Source organism: Protopterus annectens, chromosome 1.part2, assembly GCF_019279795.1.
Source record: "Protopterus annectens isolate FY-2018-M chromosome 1.part2, PAN1.0, whole genome shotgun sequence".
Taxonomy (NCBI): Eukaryota; Metazoa; Chordata; order Ceratodontiformes; family Protopteridae; genus Protopterus; species Protopterus annectens.
Window position 1 is genome coordinate 1,181,054,516 of NC_056727.1, and position 22,527 is coordinate 1,181,077,042.

Consider the following 22,527-nt stretch of genomic DNA (forward strand, 5'->3'; position numbering starts at 1 on the left):
ATATATATATATATATATATATATATATATACACACACACACACACACACACACACACACACATTATATATATATATGTGTATATATATATATATATATATATATATATATATATATATATATATATATATATACATGTATATCATACTAGTACTCACAATTAACAAGTGGATATATGCGACATATCATTAGCTGGCCTAGGAATGTCACAGTCAGTATTGCTCAAACCACACTCCAGTAGTAGTCATATGTGAATGACTCAGGGGAGTGAGCTGTGTCACTACAGACAGACACAGATGGTATGGTTATAGGTTCTGATTAGCAGTATATCAGTATAGCAAGTGTTGGGAAATATTTGTTGAGCTTCTTATTTACCTCTTTTACATACACCCTACTACATTCCATTACATGATTACTTGTTTTATATACCTTTTTTCTTTGCCTGTTTCAGTTGCTGTATTTCACAGGTAGACGGGTGTGTCTCACAGATGTATTTTTGTAGTTTGGTTGTGATGGTTTTGCTTTTTGTCTGTTTGTTTTCTTTCTTCCTTTCTTTCTCTCTGTCTCTCTCTCTCTCTCTCTCTCTCTCTCTCTCGTAGATGTAGAGAAATACATCTGTTCTGCATAGGCAGCAGCTTGACCTTTGTAGGTAATACTCATGATCAGCTGATGGCCTGTGCACATATTGGTGTCCCCCACTTGCTAATTGCATGTCGAACAGCTGTGGTATCATTCCTATAGCCAATTGCATGGAAACACACTCCCATAGCTTAGCACTTCATGTGGGCATTGGCCCTTTTCCTTCACTGTGAGCAGGACTTCATGTGGGTGTCTGACAGACAGCATCACAGATGGTAGTTGGAAATACTTAAAACAAACACCGTTGAGACAGGCCAACACACTGGAGAGGGATGTACCAGACATGGAAACAGAATGTAAATATTGCTATTCTACATTTGAAGTAATGTTAGTTCAATAGGGTTTGTGTGGATATGGCTGTTCGGCATGATTTAAAGTCTGACATGACAGTGTTATGTGGTTGAGAAAACTCTCACCTGTAGGGCTATCTGCAGACTGGCCAGAGTTTGGAGTCTTAGATTTGGTGTGTTACTCACACATTTTCTGTCTGTATAAATGCAGTAGCATACTCTGATTATTGCAGTCAGTAAATGGTAACATCCATGTGTGTTACTGACTTCATAACCCCTCAGACGAGATATGTTACAACAAACCCTGTTATAGCAGCAATTATCTCAGTTTATAACAGCAATATGTCAATAATGGCTCTGTGTTTGTGTCTTTGTCCCCCAAGTCTGTTACTCTTTGTCCATATGTCATACAGTAAGAGGCGGATATGTACAGTATATCATTATTTGCTGACATCAAGCCAGTGATATATCAGACTGCCAGACATGTTATGTATAGGAGGGCTTATATTTGAGGACAAAACATGGACATTCTGTTGTAGCCTGTACAGTAGTGAGGTCTGTGTACCTATGGTGATTGTTGATGACAGAGTGTCAGTATTGTGTAGCAGTGTATTGTGAATATGTTATTTGACCTGTGTACAGACTGGGGTATATGTCAGTGTTCTTGATCCTGTTCTATCTGATGTTGCATGCTGCCCCAGTTTCTGGTACCCTGTCAGCTTATATGTTTGTAGGGCCAGACTGAGACATGTCCCATACCACAGTCAAGCATCAGACTACACTGTAAATTAGCCCAGTATATGTAGGGTTAGTGTGTGAGTGGCAAATAGGATGATGGGTTTTGTTCACACAGTCCATATACTGTACTATTAATTAGGCTTACCATTATGTGACTGTGTTGAGATTGGTTGTGGGTATGCACTTTCAGACTGTTGTCTGTTACTCCATGCTGTTACTTGCCTGTAGTGCCTGCTATATTTGCAATTACATGTGTATTCCCCGAAAGGAAGTTTGGGTTAGTGTTGTGGCACTCTGCCTGTAGTTTAAATGGTGCTTGGTGACATGCCTAGCAGCTCAGTGTATTTACCTTAGTGTGATGTTATGCCCAGATATTTTTCAGATCTACTGTTGCCTGGCCACCATATGTGTTGTGTATTTCTAACAAAGCAGTGGGGTGCTGTGAAGATGTATGGCACTAACTAGAGGGAAGTATGTGGTTTTGGGACCTCTGCTCCTCCAGTCAACTGTTTGAGCTTATCTACTCCAGTATTTGTGATATATCCCCATTTTCATGGCTTTAAACATCCCCTTTGTCAGGCTTGGTCCACATTTCTTGCACTAAGGAGTTCTGTGTATACATCTCGACTGACCAGATTGTTTCAGACTGTCCATGTTTATTGCTCACATTTCTGCTATATTCAACAGAATCATTATTGTGAATTGTGTAGTACTTCACTATTATGATTTTCTGATGTCTGTCAGTAACTGATGGCGAATATGTCAGTTTCAGAAGAGTCTTCCTTCAGAACATGTATGTTGACACAAACCCTGCTACTGTAGCAACATTCTACATTTATAGCTGCAATACTTACATTACGTTCCCTTGCACTAAGAGGTTGAGAGTTAATGTGCTGAGGTATGACTCCACTACATGTTATGTATATATATATATATATATATATATATATATATATATATATATATTTATATATATATATATATATATATATATATATATATATATATATATATATATATATATATATATAATCACCAAAACCAGATTCCAGCACTCGCATACTTTCTGCAACAATTCCAATGAAAATCCACAAGTTAAAGCATAAAACAAACAATAAATTGAGTGTTAAAGATTTATTTCAAGTGCAAATGCACAGAGCAACCATTCAGGTGATCTTCACAGTGGCCATACTGCTGCAAACACAGACCGTTACCAGTTTCACCCCCTGGCATCCTAAGTGTGAATGTTATGTAATATATATATATATATATATATATATATATATATGTGTGTGTGTGTGTGTGTGTGTGTGTGAGTGTGTGTGCGTGTGTGTGTGTGTGTGTGTGTGTGTGTGTGTGTGCATGTGTGTGTGTGAGCGTGTATGTATATATATATATCTACATATATATATATATATATATATATATATATATATATATATATATATATATATATATATATATGTCCTCTTTATGTGTAAAGATGAGTGTTGTATATTCCTTCTCAGATGTATCTCACCATATTTATCTGCGATGTGTATATTTAGGTATAGATACATGACTGATTCCACACTGTTTTCACTAACAAGTAGTAAACAATTGTAGTACTCAAAACAGTTGTTCAGTGCTATTCAGTACATCTACTGAATGATATATTTGAAAAAGCAATAGGCATTTTTGCAACTGAGATGGCCTAGTGGTTAAGTGCTGTGGCTATAGTGTACAGGGTCTTGAGTTCAAGACTTGCATTGGGGTATTTATTTTGTTGCTGGGTAGAACGAGGGCTGATGAAGCCAGGGTGGTTAAGGTGCTTTAAAGTGACTTTAAGTGGGTTTGCACAGGTTTGCACAATGGTAAGCACTGCTAACGTACGGATAAATGAATACACGCTTACTGCGTGTAGGCTTCACTTACCAGTGCACAAATCTGCTTAGCATTTACATTTAAGCAATGCTTAAACCTGCTAAGCATATCTCAGCCCTGGTAACCAGTGATTACATTCCAGTCTGATCAAATAGAAGGGTAATGACATCTTTAATAAGTGTATTTAATTCCATGTACATAACATGCTTCTATATGCTGTCATTACAGTAGCAAAGAGTGTGAGTATACTGTGTAAGACACCTGAGTACACATTGGTAGTACCACAATCCTTTCTCTTTGTATGTGTTACATACTTGTGTAGTATCCTAGGTTATATGCAGTCACACTTGCATGTATTGTATCATTATGTTTCGACTTTTAACAGTGCTTTTCCAACTAAGAGTAAATTGCAGATTGTAGTAGTGGAACCATACATCTCCGCATCCGAAGCTGGACTCTGATTACTGACTATCATGTTCTTGGTGTTTGAGCTGTATCTTTTTATGTATCTCCCATTGGATATTGATCTGATATGTTGATATTATCTGTAGACTACTATGTTTTTAGGCATGTCATTGAGGACTGCTATCATGTAGTAATGGCATACCTATCGGTTTCAGACGTCTATCTTTCAAAACATTCATCCTAATGCATAACCTGTTGGCTATCTACTTTGTGTATGTCCTCTGTACAGATGTGCAGATGCCATTTGTTTATCTTGGCTGCTTACAGGCAATTTCTGATTGACTGACATGGATATGTCTGCCCAGATGTGTTAATGAATGCCACAGCTAGGAAACCCCACTCTGTATGCACCACATGCCATGGGTACCTCAACCAGACTACCACAGTCAACAGAACATGTTTGAGTGCAGGTCCCTAACCCAGACACTGGCCATGTTATGCAATATATGTTGCATACATGTCAATTTGGGCACCTCACTGTCCCTCTTTAAGAGAAAAACAGATGAGTGGATATTGAATTTAACTGTCACCCTGGGGATCACTCAAGTGGTAGTACTTGATAGATGGCCTGCTGCCAAATGTCAGGAGGCATGATACCAGTGTACTCACATGTCCTACTCTACTCATCTCTCCATGGACATAAGCCTGGTATACACCTAGAAACACCTGCACCTATGGACCTTAGTACTGACAAATGTGTCTCTGTACCTTACTGTGTATAACAGTATTTGTGTGTTTGTAAACTTGCAGCTGAAAATACTCTGAGGGCCTTTTTACCCACTACAGTCCCCACTGCTTTACTTAGAAAGGGCTGCTGCTGTAATTCACATAACATTTACCTTAGGACACTCTTAACCCTTGGGGCTACCTGGAGCTTACAGTACTAGCATAACAATGTACTACAAATGGGTAGATAGGCATGGGATACCCTCTGAGTCCTGGCAAATGTGAATATGCGTGTGTGTATTTGTGTGGAAGTGTGTGTGAGTGTGCCTATTTGTGGGAGACAGCATTCTGAGGCCTCATTCTCCAAATACACTAAACCTTGCCATACATTATAAGGGACGGTGATGTTGCTGACATTAAGAGAACCATGACAAAACCCTCACCCTACTATCCCTGTGGCATGTGCAATAAATGCATATCCCTGTAGTAGCAATGATTAGATAGACAAGGGTTTGTATTGCAGTCCTGATAAATGTGTGATTGTGGGTATGTCAAAGCATTATCATGGTTTTCAGTGAGTACAATACCCAATGTGGGGCGGGGATGATGGGTATACTGTCTTTACACCATGGTACCCCCAGTACATGTCCTAAGGTCCACTGGATGAGAACCGCTGTTACCATCAACCATACAGGTAACTAATGTCACTCTGCAGCCCAATAATTCATGTGATGTGTGCAAAAACTCTGTAACAGTATGGACTTACTGACAAGGTAGTCAGCAGTGCTAAACCCAGGTCTGTCAAATGTGTGTATGACTGTATGTGTTTGTCAGTGTGTATATGTCAGTATGTTATACTATGTATTGTCCATTAATACCCAGTACATCCCCCATTACCATACTGTACAAGGCCTGGTGATGTTCATTTTACAGGAAGCTCGGGACACACCTTACCCTATGAGCTCTGTGGTGTGTGCAATTAAGGCCAAACACATTAGTAGCAATAAGTACCTAGGTAGGGGTACTAATCTCAGTGTTGCCAAGTAAGTGTGTGTGTGTATGTGAAAAGATCTACTTCAGTTTGCAGAAAATATATTTCCCAGGAGATCATTTGTCTGAGAACTAACTGGCAAAAGGTAACATTGCAAAGCAATCATCTTGTGGAAATTCATTCCATCAAAACTAGTAGTGGATGTGTAAATGCCCTTTTCCCCATTGTACAGCTGTACAGTGATACCGGAGTTGATATATATAGTTGGGTGTGGTTGTTGTGGGCACAGCCACCCACATTGGGGGGTATTGTTGTGCGTATTCCCCTGCTTAGTGTCTGTTATACTGTCCAGTTTATGTTAAGAGGTTAAGTAGTTGTTAATCACACTATGTGTGGTTCTACACCACCCTACACCCTCCAAAGTGGGGGGCTGTGCCTCCCATAACAGCACACCTATGTATACCAACTCCAGGATTGCACTACATTGGGGAAAAGGACATATACCCTGCCAGTACCATTTTCAATGAAATTATATTTGGCAGACTGATTATTTACTGATGTGATGTTTTGGCAATTTGGTCTTGGTGGTATTACATAGGCCAAAATGAGTTCTCTGCAAAATGAAGTACTTCCATGTGAACAGTATTCTCTGTGTATTGCATCAACACAAAAGCCTCTGTATGTGTGTGTTATTCACAAACATTTGGTGTGTGCCACCCAGTACAAATACCATTGTCCACTGTAGAAGAGCTGCTTACATTAGCCACCATGCACTCACCTGTATACACTCCTCAGACCTATCAGCCAAGTGGCACATGCAGTAACTGTTATGCAGACCTATTACTTGTGTTCAGCTGTACCCAGGATAATACAGTCAATGTGTTACCACAGTGTCACACCCTTGTAGGAAAGGACAGCAGACCAACATCCTCCTGACACATAGACACCTAGAACACAAACAGAATACATTATGGATGCCACATTCAATCAGTGTTAATAACAGCTATAATGCATCATGGCTGGACAGCTGCACACCCTGACTTGTAAGCATTAAACATCCCAGCTGACAACACTTTAAACAGCATTGCATTGCTAAACTTTAGTACATTCACCCTGTGCATCAGAACCATATTAGCATGTCCCTGCATTAATAGTATGGATGACAGGGGTATGGCACAGGTATCATCATATGCACAGGGTGTGATATGAGTTTGCCAGAGGCTTAGGCTGAGACATTTGGTTGACATCATATGTGTGGGTTAGGGGGTTCATTATTAAATTGCCTGTGCAGACATGGTGTGTGTAGGTATGGAGGTGCCCTAGCTGTGTTGGTGATGTTGGGTGCATGTATGCACACAGTTTGCCATGTGGCTGCTCTATAAAGGGGTATGTTGGACAGCTGTGGACCATACATGACAGGTTGTACAGTTCACTGTTTCCGGCCATGGACATGGGAATTGTGCCTGCCAGGGGTTGCACGGGCACCACCAGGCAGAAGCCATGATATGGCACTCTCCCATGACAATGACAATTGTCCGCTGGATCTGCGTCCCTTTTGGGACCGGCAAGGACCATGTGCATGTGGTCTGCTACGTTGTGGTGTAGAAAGCATCCCCCCTGCAGTGCTGGTGCTAATACTGCCACTACTGGAGTGGGCTTGAGATATTGCACATCCACGTAGAACTCCACCTGTTGGTGACCTATGTCCACGTGGCCAAGGCCCTACTCCCACCACATGCTCTACCACAGAACATCACATGGTTGAGGACCCACCATCTCACCCAGCCATCTATCCATGACCTCTGCAAAATAACGGTGGGCATCTGCATGATCATGGATGCAGTCACGTACAGCAGGAAGAGTATCCCTCTGGAGCCTCAGACTATCTGTGGTGTAATGTTCTATGCATGCTTGTGCCTCCATGATGGCCCAAAACATGCATCTGCTGCTGTGACACTTCTGCCAGGGGGCATGATGGCCAGCAGCCCTCCTACAAGCACCCCTGTCCATCTGCCTGTGTGGGACTTCGCCAGTCATTTGGCTATGGCTGCTGTGTGCAGACACACTTGCCATAGTCACCACAGTTTCCTGTCCCATGCAATCACATGCCAACTGTCCCTCATCTATGGCCACTGTTGTTGGGGTATGTGTGGGCATTGTGTCTGTGTGCGGGGATGTGGTGGATAAAAGTGGGATGCCAACCAATGGCACAGATTCAGCCCCTGACAGCCCTGCCTGTGCCTCACTGTGCCTATCATAATTCTCAGAGTCTGTATGGACACTAACATCAGTTTGCCTGCAGGAGGGACTCTGACCCACATTGCCACCTGTGAGGAGCAGACAAGAATTTTAAATTAGGGCCTGTATATTATGGTTTACTTCTACGCTCACACACACACACACACACACACACACACACACACACACACACACTTACAGGTGAGGTGGCACAAAGATATTACACAGAACTCTCATTACCCAACAGTTGACATGCATGACATATGGCACTCAAAAGCATGCACTGCAGCCATTTGTAATCCTTGTTACCAACATTATACAATCTCTGTGATGCATGAGTTGTGTTAGTAGGTGATGCCCCTTCCCCTGGAACACACTGCACCCATGTTCACATTATTGCTGTGCACCTGTACAGCACACTAGCATGTACTGTGCACCAAACCTTACAAGTGTACAGACCATTGCTGAATGTGTATATGTGTGGCAGTTATGTTTGCTCTGTTGCTCATGTGCATGTGTTTGTCTGACACATAACTGGGATGTTATGAAGACTGATGTCAATAATTAATGCATGACCTTTGATTTGCAGATCTCATCATCAGCAGTGCATGTATGTGCAATAAAATTCGGTTACACTGACAACCTTCAAAGCTTAATGTGGATATGAGGAATGTATACATCCCTTTTGACATGCAAGTCTCTTCCATGATATGCAATGGGGTCACAATACTGCATTTGATAACATTACACACACCTGATATGTAACATATGACCTGTGCAATCCAATGCAGTATCAAACAAGTGTGTTAGTCATGGAGATGCTGAATGAGATGCATACAATATGTGGATTGCATAAGTGTGAACACCCTTAACACAATGGTTTGTTGAAGCACCTGTTAAGTGAACTACACCAGTCCCTATTCCTGGAAGGGGTATACTAGCATGGCCTATCTTTACTTGGCATTATTTGGTCTATCTGCCCTACAAAGGTCCCCCAACTCTGGTGGATTGCAAGGTCAGCGCATGTGCACAGCCCTTGGAGTCACACAGTGGCTTCACTATTGCTGTAGAGTCTGGCTCATGTCTGACACAATTCATAACATTGAATGTGTTCAGATACAGCTATTCTTAGCTAGCTCTGGATGTATGCTTCAATTCACTGTTGTATTTCAAGCTGGCACCCCTCCCCATCCTCAGCCTTATTGCAGATTCCTGACAACTATGGGCCACACATGATTGTTATTTTGCAGTGTTCCAAATTCCACCCACCATATATACCGGCCTAGTTCTAGCTAATGAACAGCAACCCTAAAGGTGTACACTGACACCAGCAAAGTTGGAGATGGTGGCCCTGAGGTGAAGTGAGGTGTTGCTTGTGCACCACATGTATCTTTATGAATACTGTCTGTAGGTTTGAGCCTTGGTCTCATGACACCATTACACATTGCACATTGCAAAACATGCCTTTGGGAGACTTGATGTTATGCTTATGCTACCTGTACAGAGCCCTGGATGATGTTTCATGTATGACAAATCTTCCATCTGATTACCCTAACCCATAGGCCACACTTATGCAGAATCCAGGCAATTGTCAACACAGGTACTGCACATGCAATACTTGCTAGACATTCGTGCAACTCCCTCAGTGTTGCTGCGTGTCTCTGGGCAACCTCCATGACCAGTTTGCAACATGTTTTGTCATCTGTTTTGGATGGGCATCTGTTTATGTTCTGCATCACTGTTGTCCCATATTTAATACCTTTCTAGAAGACTGTCTGAACTTTTTGCCATGGTATATGCAATGGTGAGGTAAGGTTACTTTTCCCACGCCTGACTGCTACCTTTCGGATATGGGATTCATTTCATGGTTTGTAAGATGTGTGCAACCGCTGGCTGCCTCTCTTGCAGGCAACTGAGCAAATGTCATGGACATACTTCTTGGACAGCAGACCATTACTTGGTGTGACATTGAGGCCCTGTACCTGATGGCAGGCATGTACTCAAGAAGAGTGAATGCTGTCAGAACATCACAAGCTGCCTCCACAATATGTTATTTGGAGTGGGTGCACACATATGCTTCCAGTGTTTTGTAAGGTTTGTATTCCCCATATTTGTTATCCTAACATATGATTCCATATTACACATCCATTGCTCATATTAGGATCACATTACAGGTTTCAAAAGGTGTGGAATGTGTTATTGCGGTCTGCCATTGTATATATCAGGAACGGTTGCCATTGTAATAGTGGTGTATACACTGCTGTATCCACTGTATAAGGATAATGTTTCATACATGTACCTACTGTAGGCCATTTGTCCCACCATTTTGTTTATCTCTGTCCAAACATCTTGCACTGACAGGTTGTGAGGTATACTGCAGGAATCTTGCATACCCTTCAGATATGCCACCATGGTGACCACTGTGATGCAGTGCAATTAGCATCAACAAAAATGAACATGTGCAGCATACATTATGGCTAGATGTGTTAAATGTGTGCATGGCAAATAGCATGGCCTTAACATGGCTGGTGTATTGGCAAACCTGAACAAAACAACTCCATACTCACCAGCTACAGGCTGCTGTCCCAGTTGTATACCAGAGGGACCTAAATAGTTGTGTGAGAGTAGTAATGTTAGTAGCCACACCTGTGGCATTGATACAGGGTGGAAGTAGCATTTCAGCACATCAACAGTACAAACTCCAATACTAAGGATTATGCACATCTGTGCATTACTACTCTCCAGCAACAGACTACCTTATCTGACATATGCATGTAGATACTTTACAGATAAAAATGGATAAGCAACAGTATTCTAGTAATGTGCACTGGGGCTTTACCTGCAAGCTCCTCATCCATTGTGTGGGTGGTACCCACCTCCACAATGTTGTTTTCCACTTGATGGCTTGTCTGGTGGGTGGGTGCCCCAAGGCTGGTGAGGAGCTCCTCAGCATGTGTCAGTGGGGGCTGGATGGCTTGACCCCCACCTGTTGCTAGCTGGTCCCTCACAATGGCAGAAGCACACTGATGGGAGTGGCGGATGAGGTCAGTGCAAGGATGCCATACCTGCTCATAATTTTGGCTGTGCAGTCTGACATCATTTACTCTATGTATGAGCTCGATCCACAGGGCAGTCTTCTCCTGCAGATCTTGGGCTCTGAGGGTGAATAAGATATTGTAATGCTGTATGACATATCGTATGATGCTGTCATTCTCTAGGTTGGTCAATGCTTGGAGCCGTTGATGTTGCATATTACCTGGAAGACATAAACAGGAAAAAGGTCACAGGACCTCATACGGTTGTCCACTTGCACATCAACAGTGGATATTACTTGCAAATCATCCAGACTATACCATAGCACTGGACGCTATCATGATTTTGGCATCTTGCATTACACTCCTGACCCTGACCCATCTAGTTCCCCCAATGTTGGACACTTAATTGCATAATCCTCTATTCTCCATTCATTTCTGTGTAGAGGGGTGACAGTGGCCATCTTCCATGTGGATGGTGTGTGGATGGTGGCAAGTCTGTTTATGACTGTAGAGTGTGATGGAGCTGTGAGCACATGCTTGAGTTCATGTAGGAGGCAGACTGTGATGTTCTCATGCCCCATGAAGACTTGCTGTTGTTGCCATCAGTAGGCATTATGTACATGTTCACCATTGATGTGGGCAGAAGTGTAGTTGATGTGCATATCCCCCTCTACAAATGTTGTGGACAGGGTAACACTGTTCCCACCTAACCTCTCTGATGCAGGTTGCCTGTATCCATAGCATGTGTATATGAGGTGTGCTCTACCCCCAGTACAGGTTGAATTGTGTTACTGCCTCTGAGACTGACTACGTATGTGGAGACATTGTTGTACTTGGCCTTGGTGGTGTGGATATGTCTGATTTATAGTCATAGTTAGCCTTACAGGAAGTCACCTGTGAACTTACATGTTTGCTCAGATACAGGTGGACTTGCTTCCAAGTTCTGGTCTGCACCTATGTGTCCCTGTACAGCCACTATAGTAACCTATTATGTGCTTTGTGTATTGCTGCTGTCCACCAAGGGGGATTACTTTATCATTGGTGGAAGCTGGTTGTACAGGTCAGGTACTGCTGATTCCATATAGCTACAGTGGATATAAAGTGTACACGCTCCTGTTAGAATGCCTGGTAGTTGTGCAATTGAAACATGAACCCACAAAAGCTCATTCCAACACAATCTCCACCTATAATGTGACATATAGCTGCTCAGTTCAATAGAAAACATAATCTGTTCTGTGAAAACATATGGGAAATAATACTCAGTGCAGTAAGCCATATGAATGCATCTGCACACCCTTAAACTAATATGCTGTGTAAACACCTGCTGAGATGATTACAGCATCCATTTGTTTTGGCTTGTACTCTAACATCATGACCTATCTTCACTTTGTAATGGTTGCTCACCATCTTTGAAACAGCTTTGTTTCTTTTTTAATAGAATTGTATAGGTTATGATTCACATTTTTGGTGAGAAACATTTTGAAATTAATTTCTGTGGTCTCATTGGCATACACCACACAAACCTGGCATTCCAACAAGGGTGTGTACAATTTGGATATCCAGTGTATATGGGTGTTGATATAGCTGTTAGTGGTAGGCAAGGACAGTGGGTCATAACACAGTTTTACACTTCTCTGATTACTACCTGATATTCATGCCTACTGTAGTATCCATATCAGTGTCATGGCAATGCAACAATCAGTAGCTGTACACATTTTATTTTGTTGAATGCAGTGACACTATTACACACAAGTGCAGTATGCACAACCTATTTTACAGACTGCTTGTAACTCATGTTATTACTTTTGTGCCTTTCAACTGAACATAGGTATACATACGCATGCTCAGGGGATACCTGGTATACATTTGTGCTCTATGTCAGTATGGCACACTGTATTTACAGTCTTGCAACTCAATCATACTTCTCAAACTGTTATACTAGGACTTCTGGACAATGGTCCACATCAATGGGTGACAACAGGGAAATCAATATCGATATATTAATATAGCTGTCATAACACAAGTATATGTGTATGTGACTACAGATATCAGTCACAACTGTGACTATTGTCCGGCAGAACACTGTACAGTTGAATGTTATAAATTCAATATATCACATGCAGTTTAACACACACATGTGCAACAGTTCTTTATTATGCGCACGCCCTATATAGGTCTGTTAGATTTACAATACAAACATGTATAATACTCATATTTACAGGTAACATATGGCTATAGACAACATCCCATTAACTGGCCTAGCAGTGACACAGTCACTGCTGTTTGACAGACACTCTAGTGGTTGCCATATGTGAGCTATCCTTTCCCAGGGTTAGTCAGGCTTCTCAGCTGTGACCCTACCTCATCACCTCTTAGAGCATCACATCTGAACAAAGCCTAACATTAGGGGGGAATAAATAGGTGCAGATCTTATATATGCCTGTTACAAACCTATGAAGTCTGTAGTATAATAAATTTTGCATTACTGTGACTGTTCTGCAGGTGGTGGGGTCTGAATCTCAAGTGTTTGTCATTACTTCATGATTTCCATCCCCAGCTATTTGCCAGAATAATATAGATGTTAGGAGGAACATACCTGCCTGCCCCTGTGGGAGTGGTTACTGACTTGAGACTGTAGTTTTATTGGCCATTTTGGGTCAATTCCAAAACTCCTTCATCTTCCTCTCTTAAAACCCTCTTTTGCGCGGTTTTGTGCATAGCGCAACAGCGGGCAGCACTGCCTAATTGGGTTTAAACTATTCCTGGCTCCACAAAGTCTGCTCTTCACTTTTTCCCTTAGAACTGCTCTATCTCTCAATTTAAACACCATATTCTCATACTAAGGCCCTTCACTGGTCCAATTAAGTAATCCTACAAGTTAGCACTATTAAACAATAAGCACTACTTACTCTTATACTCTCTACGATTACCCTGTCCCCTATTGGTCCATCTTAAATTCAGTTTCCCTATATTACTCTAGCATGTCCAAAGGTCAGTCAATGGTTTCCTCTCCAGTCCAGGTGGTGAATCTGGGAATTTTGAGGCAATGTTACAACTGTCTCATGTACACAGACAACCCTCTCCTCCTCCAAACAGGTTCAAATATATGTTAGAGATGCAACTATTTAGCCAAACTGGAGGCTGAACTCTCTCATCTCAAAACTGGTGTAACCAGTCAGGAGGAGAAGGTAACCTCACACAACACAATTCCAGTATCACATAGTCCCACCACATCAGCGAACCAAACACAAAAATACGCAAAAACATACTCGGAGGCTCTAAATAAAAATCTACCTAAGCAACAGAGACCTCCAAAGCAGACATCCAAGCAAACGCTACCTCAAAACAAAACACGCACAACACATAGCCCACAAAGTCAGTGTGCCAAGCAGCCACAGCCCTTAAGGCTGAGTAACACACCTGATACTCTTGTAATAGGTGACTCTATTGTCAGACACACTGACATCCCGCTCACCAGGCTGAATAAAGAGAAGGTCACGGTGAGCTGCCTGTCGGGTGCTAGGATCCGCCACATAACGCAAGCACTCAGGTCACTCCAAAGCAAATACAAATATGACTCAGTCATTGTACATGCTGGTGTGAATGACCTGAGATGTACCTCCCTGGACTACATGAAAAGAGACATAGAGGAGCTCTCTGATCATGTAGCCCAGGCTGGTATGACCCTGACCTTGAGCAGCATCTTACCCTCACCTAGAATGATGCCACAGTACAAAGACAAAATGATCGATTTTAACAATTGGCTAAAATTTTGGTGTCATTCAAAGGGGATCCAGTGTCTGTCAGCCTGGGATGACATGCTTGACAAGCCACGTTGCTTCACTAGGGACGGCTTGCACCTGTCACCACTGGGCTTTCGGATATTGGCAAAGGCTCTTGCCACCCCCATAGTGCCATTTTAGGCAAGGCTCAAAAGTCAAACCCACCCCCATAGACAGCACAAGGAACAAGAAACTAAGGGTAATGCTGCTAAATTCCAGAAGTCTTAACCTCAAGATGCACACACTCGAAGCTCTCCTCAGTATGGAGAACATCGATATCTGTGCAGTGACAGAAACCTGGTTCAAGGCTCCAGAGAGCACCCCAGCACTACCAGGCTATACCTCATATCATGCTTTTCGGCCCCAAAACCCGGACCGAACCACAAAAGGAGGGGGAGTTTCCATATTTATGAAGGATATCCACACCTTCAGGTTAGTGGCATTGCACAAAGTATCGGAGACCATCCATGTGCAACTAACAGTGGGCAAGACTGCTTTTCAGTTTATAGAATCCTACAGACCACCATCTCAAAGTCAGGAATCCCACTCGGCTTTCCTGAAAACATTGGAGAACATGAAGATCTCTCCGAACACCATTATATTGGGTGACTTCAACTACCCAAACATAGACTGGAAGCACTACTCAAGCCCCAGCACCTTAGCCCAAAGGTTCCTGGAAATTATAAACTCAAATGCTATGGAACAACTAGTCACCTCTCCCACAAGAGGGGACAACATACTAGACCTGATCATTACCAACATGGGGACTCTATGCTCCACACCAGAAGTATATCCCTCATTGGTAAGATCAGACCATAAATTAATTTCACTGGATGTCCACATCCCGACCCCACCCCCAGCCGAGGAAACTACAGTGAAAAACTTCTCAAAAGTGAACTTCTCACTTCTCAAAACTGAAGTGGAATCCTTCAAGGCCCCAGGGCCAGTGGAAACTACGGCCCAAACTGCAGAATCCTATATAAACGCATTCTACAGACATCTCCAGGAATGCATGGATCATGCTATCCCAAACAAAACCAAGACCCAATCATCCAAAGGCAGGCGTCCAGTCTGGTGGATCCCTGCCATAAATAAACTGTACAACAGAAGGAGGAAGCTACTACATGATAGAGCAAAATCCCTAATAGGAAGGCATCTCTGATCAGTACTAGCAAAAATTACGATCCCTCATAAAATCCTCCAAGGCCAGCTTCGAGAGAAAAATTGCACAGGACACCAAAGACAATCATAAGGCTTTTTCAGTTATGTTAGAAACCTGGGATGCAACTCCCAGACTTGTTCTGAGTTGATTCTAAATGACAAAAAATACACTGAACCCACAGACATCGTCAATATCCTGGCAGACAGGTTCAGTGCAAACTTCTCCACCCCCCCAAAAGAGCAAGTATCTATCCCAGCAGAAGGCTGCCTCCCAAACATCTCTGATGCTCAGGTGAAGGCTGCCCTCTCCAAAGCAAAAAACACTGCTTCCATGGGACCAGATGGCATCCCAGGTTGCGTCCTACATGAACTCCAAGAGGAACTAATCCCTCAAATAAAACAGCTATACAATCTCAGCCTCACTACAGGATATGTGCCCACAGAATGGCGTACAGCAACAGTGGTCCCACTCCACAAAGGTGGAGCCTCTACGGACCCTGGAAACTATCGCCCCATAAGCCTGACTAGCTTAGTCTGCAAGGCTATGGAGAGGATCACCATGGAGCTCATAAACAAAGACATTGGGGACCTACAGACACTAGATCCTACCCAGTTCGGCTTTGTCAAGGGTAGATCCTGCCTTTTGAACCTGGTTGACTTCTTCGAAACAGTCACCAAAGCCATAGATGAAGGGAAAGTAGTCCACACAGCCTATCTGGACCTTGCAAAGGCATTTGACACAATACCCCACTCGGGCATCATAGATAAGCTATCCAGCTTAAATATAAACCTCTATGTCACAAGATGGGTTGCAAACTGGCTCAAAGACAGAACCCACAGAGTGAGAGTTGCTGGAGCCATGTCAGACTCGAAACCAGTCACAAGTGGCATCCCACAGGGTTATGTCCTGGGACCACTCTTGTTCGGTATATACTTTTCCGAGGTACAGGCAAATGTGGGAGGACTATGGCTCACCAAGTTCGCAGGACTGCAAACTGGGCCCCATAAGCAACTCTCCAGCTGACACAAACATCCTTCAAAAAGGTCTCACAGAGACAGATAACTGGTGCCAGCGCCATGGTTTAAAGCTAAATGCCAAAAAATGTATAGACTTACCCTTTGGCAAAAACAATGTGCCCACAAATTACCACATAGGCGGAAACCCATTAAGTACAGAGAAAGTTATTAGGGACCTGGGGACCCAAGTTGATAGCAATCTCTCCTTTGAAAACCACATTGCCAAAGTGGTTAGAAAGACCTTCTACATAGCCCACCTCATCACGAAGGGTTTCACATCTAGATCAAGAGAGGTAATCGTGCCCCTTTATTCATCCCTCATCAGGCCCATCATAGAATACAATGCCCCTTTTGGGATGTACCTTACCCGACACCTGCAGCAATTAGAAAGACCCCAAAAGTATCTCACCAAGAGGATCAAGGGTCTCAAACAGATGCCATATGCTGCTCGGTTAAGAAAACTCCAGCTCTACTCAGTTGCATACCGCCTACTTTGAGGCGATCTATGCCTGACATACAAAGCTATGTCAAATCCAGAATTAATGGACATGCTCCACCTCAGTAAATCTAAATCCCTTAGAGCCACACGCTCGAGGACTTGAACCTCAGCACAGAAATAAATAGAACTTGCTGGAGGGACAGGTTCATAACCCAGAGGCTCCCTTCACTCTGGAATAGAATTCCAGTTCATGTGAGGCAGAGCACCTCAATGAATCTCTTCAAGAAGAATCTCGATAGGTGGATGGGGGATCGTAGGTTTGTCCCAGGGATTACTCCCGTGTCACTATTAGACAGAGGCACAGTAAACTAAACCTTAAAAAGGGCACAGTATACTCAAATCAAGGGGTGGCGTAAGCCATACAGAATCGGGCTAGGCTTATAATTGCCTCAGGGCAGATAGCCTAGTATGAACCTATGAACCTATGAACCTATAACACAAGCACTCAGGTCACTCCAAGGCAAGTACAAATATGACTCAGTCATTGTCCATGCTGGTGTGAATGACCTGAGACGTACCTCCCTGGACTACATGAAAAGAGACATAGAGGAGCTCTCTGAGTATGTAGCCCAGGCCGGTATGACCCTGACCTTGAGTAGCATCTTACCCTCACCAAGAATGATGCCACAATATGAAGACAAGATGATCAGTTTCAACAATTGGCTTAAGTACTGGTGTCATTCAAAGGGGATCCAATGCCTGTCAGCTTGGGATGATATGCATGACAAGCCACGATGCTTCGCTAGGGACGGCTTGCACCTGTCACCCCTGGGCTTTTGGATATTGGCAAAGGCTCTTGCTACCCCCATAGTGCCTTTTTTAGGCAAGGGCCAAAAGACAAACCCACCTCCATAGGGATCACAAGGGATAAGAAACTAAGAGTAATGCTACTCAATGCCAGAAGTCTAAACCTCAAGATGCATGCACTCGAAACTCTCCTTAGCATGGAGAACATCGATATCTGTGCAGTAACAGAAACCTGGTTCAGGGCTGCCGAGAGCACCCCAACACTACCAGGTTATACCTCATACCATGCTTTTCACCCCCAAAAGTTGGACCAAACCACAAAAGGAGGGGGAGTATCGATATTCATCAAAGATACCCACACCTCCAGGTTGGTGGCAAAGCACGAAGCATCAGAGACTATCCATGTGCAACTAACAGTGGGTAAAACTGCCTTCCAGTTTATAGCCTGCTACAGACCACCCTCCCAAACCCAGGAACCCCACTCGGCCTTCCTGAGAACACTGGAAAATATGAAGCTCTCTCCAAACACCATTATATTGGGTGACTTCAACTACCCAAACATAGACTGGGAGCATTACTCTAGCTCCAACACCCTAGCCCAAAGGTTCCTAGAATTTATAAACTCAAATGCTATGGAACAACGTGTTACCACTCCCACAAGAGGGGAAAACATACTGGACCTGATCATCACCAACATGGGGACTCTATGCTCCAGACCAGAAGTGTATCCCTCACTGGTAAGATCAGACCATAAACTAATATCACTGGATATTCACATCCCGTCCCCACCCCCTGCCCAGAAAACCACAGTGAAAAACTTCTCTAAAGCAAATTTCACACTCCTCAAAACCGAGGTGGAATCCTTCAAAGCCCCCAGGCCTGTGGAAAATACGGCCCAGACCGCAGAATCCTTTATAAACGCATTCTATGAACACCTTCAGGAATGCATGGGTCATGCATCTCAAATAAAACCAAGAACCAATCCTCCAAAGGCAGACGTCCTGTCTGGTGGACCCCAGCCATAAACAAACTATACAATAGAAGGAGGAAACTACTAAATGATAGAGCAAAATCCCAAAACAGGAAGGCATCACTGATCAGTATTAGCAAAAAACTACAGGCACTCATAAAATTGTCTAAGGCCAGCTTCAAGAGAAAAATTGCACAGGACACTAAGGATAATCACAAGGCTTTCTTTAGTTACGTTAGGAACCTGGGTGGTAATTCCCAGATATGCTCAGAATTAGTCCAAAATGACAAAAAATACACTGAACCCAAAGACATTGCCAACATCCTAGCTGACAGGTTCAGCGCAAACTTCTCCCCCCCTCCCCACAAAAAGGGCAAATATCTATCCCGGCAGATTGCTGCCCCCCTGACATCTCAGATGCTCAGGTAAGAGCCACCCTCTCCAAAGCAAAAAACACAGCATCAATGGGACCAGACGGTGTCCCGGGGCCCTATATGAACTCCAAGAAGAGCTAAACCCAAACATAAAACTACTGTTCAATCTCAGCCTTACTACAGGATATGTGCCCAAGGAGTGGCGTACAGCAACAGTGGTCCCTCTCCATAAAGGTGGTGCCTCAACGGATCCTGGAAACTGTCGCCCCATAAGCCTGACTAGCTTGGTCTGCAAAGCTATGGAAAGGATCATCATGGACCTCATAAATAAAGATATTGGGGACCTACAGACACTGGATTCTACCCAGTTTGGCTTTGTTAAGGGCAGATCCTGCCTCTTAAACCTGGTTGATTTCTTTGAAACAGTCACCAAGGCCATTGACGAGGGAAGGTGGTCCACACAGCCTACCTGGACCTCGCAAAAGCCTTCGATACAATACCCCACTTGGGCATTATAGATAAGCTCACCAGCTTAAATATAAACCCCTATGTCACTAGATGGATTGCAAGCTGGCTCAAGGACAGAACCCACATGGTTAGAATTGCTGGAGCCATGTCAGACTCCAAACCAGTTACAAGTGGTGTCCCACAAGGCACAGTCCTGGGACCTCTCTTGTTGGTATATATTTCGGAAGTACAGGCCAACAAGGAAGGACTGTGGCTGACCAAGTTCGCAGATGACTGCAAACTGGGTGCCATAATCGACTCTCCAGCCGACACAAGCATCCTCCAAAAGGGCCTCATAGAAACAGACAACTGGTGCCAGAGACATGGCCTCAAGCTAAATGCCAAAAAGTGTATAGTCATCCCTTTGGCAAAACAAAGTGCCACAAATTACCACATAGGTGGTAATCCATTAAGTACAGAAGAAGTAATTAGGGACCTGGGGACCCAAGTTGATAGCAATCTCTCATTTGACAACCACGTGGTCAAAGTGGTTAGAAAAACATTTTATATAGCCCACCTAATCATGAAGGGATTCACATCTAGATCGGGGGGGGGGGTCATCGTGCCTCTTTACTCATCCCTCATCAGGCCCATAATTGAGTACAATGCCCCTTTTGGGATGTACCTTACCAGACACCTGCAACAACTGGAAAGACCCCAAAAGTACCTCACCAAGAGGATCAATGGGCTCAAACAGATGCCATATGCTGCCCGGTTAAATAAACTCCAGCTCTACTCAGTGGCATACTGCCTGTTCAGAGGCGATCTGTGCCTGACGTATAAAGCCATGTCCAACCTGGAATTAATGGACATGCTGCACCTCAGAAAATCCAAATCCCATCAAGCTACGCGCTCGAGAAACTTGAACCTCAGCACTGAAATAAATAGGACATGCTGGAGGGACAGATTTATAACCTAGAGGCTCCCTTCACTCTGGAATAAAATCCCAGTCCAGGTTAGGCAGAGTCCCTCATTGACTCTCTTCAAGAGGAATCTTGATGAGTGGATGGGAGATCGTAGGTTTACCCCGGGTATCACTTCTGTGTCACTGTTAGACAGAGGCACAGTATACTAACCTCGAAAAAGGGCATAGCAAAATAAATTTAAAATGGGTGGCGACAGCCAAACACATTCTGGCTAGGCTTATAAATGCCCTAGGGCAGATAGCCTAGTATGAACCTATGAACCTATGAACCAAACACTATGATGGGTAAATCTTGACATTCTGTGGAGATCTGCACAGTTTACATAGTTAACGGGTATGGCCCACTGCAGACAGAGCGTGATGCTATGTCCATAGCAGTTGTTCAGCAGGACATCATTACAGCAAGTGTTGATGACACATATAATTATTTCAAAATCATCTATCCCATTATTACAGACCAAGTACTACATTCATTTGCATACTTACATGTTTCACATACCTGTTTTATTATTATACTCCCTCCTGTGTTCCACTTTATGTCTTCCTTGTTTTGTTTGTTTGTTTTTTTTTTTTTCCCTCTCTCTATCTCTCTCTCTCTCCACTACAGGGATCAAGCTTGTTTGAATAGGTTGCATCATGGCTTTTGTAGGTGATGCTCATGCTCAGGTGATGGCGTCTGCACCAATTGGTGTTCCCCACTCTTTAATTGCATGCAGGCAGCTGTGTAGTTTTTCCGATACTTACGTATTATCGCAACCAGATTTTTGTGGTAGCGACCGTTGCATACTTCCGCACAAACGAGACCATGAAACACTGTAAGGTGGTGCTGTGAGTCAGTTTGGCTATGGACTAACTTTGCATTACCTTCAGGAAGGCAAAACATTTGAGAAAACCGTCTTCCTGTTTTCAGCATGCATTACAGATGCACGCTTAAAATGTCATGCCTGCTGCCATTCTGACGAACGGATTTCTTCTGTGTGTCTGGAAGGAATCCTTCAGAGAAGGCAAACATACACACAGTAGTGATGGTTTTGGTGCCTTTTATTGGGAGGGGGAGGCAATTTAGAAAGATATATTCAGGTGAAAATAAAAAAGCTGCTACCATCCACAAAGTACAGTAAGAAGTGCACTGTCCAGTAGTAACACATATTTGGAAGTGCACTTAGTACCTGTAATAAAGAGGTGATTTTGAGTTTCAGTCTTTATTTCTAAACTATGTCCAGTGCTTCACAAATGGTGACACTTTGTTACCACCAGAAGTGAAAGCATTCACTGCAGTTTATGTAAATCAGCAGTTTACCTAACCTAAGAAAGGCAGCAATCCCTGAACTTGAGAGATTTACAGTCTCCTAACATCGTGGGATGTATTTGATGATTCGCTTTTTCAGTAGCTGACATCATCCTTTGAAATGCAGGTACTGCAAAGTGTAGCTTCACTGTGGAGTTACAGGAGCAAAGAGGTACAAATCCGCACCCTCTCTCTTCTTCCTAGCTCATACCCACAGTGACAGAGTAATGTTTTCTTCCTTACAGACCCCTTCTTAGCTGAAACAACCTGTTTCCACAAACACACACACACACCTAATTATGGCAGTGTGGAAATCTGGTTGCAATAATACG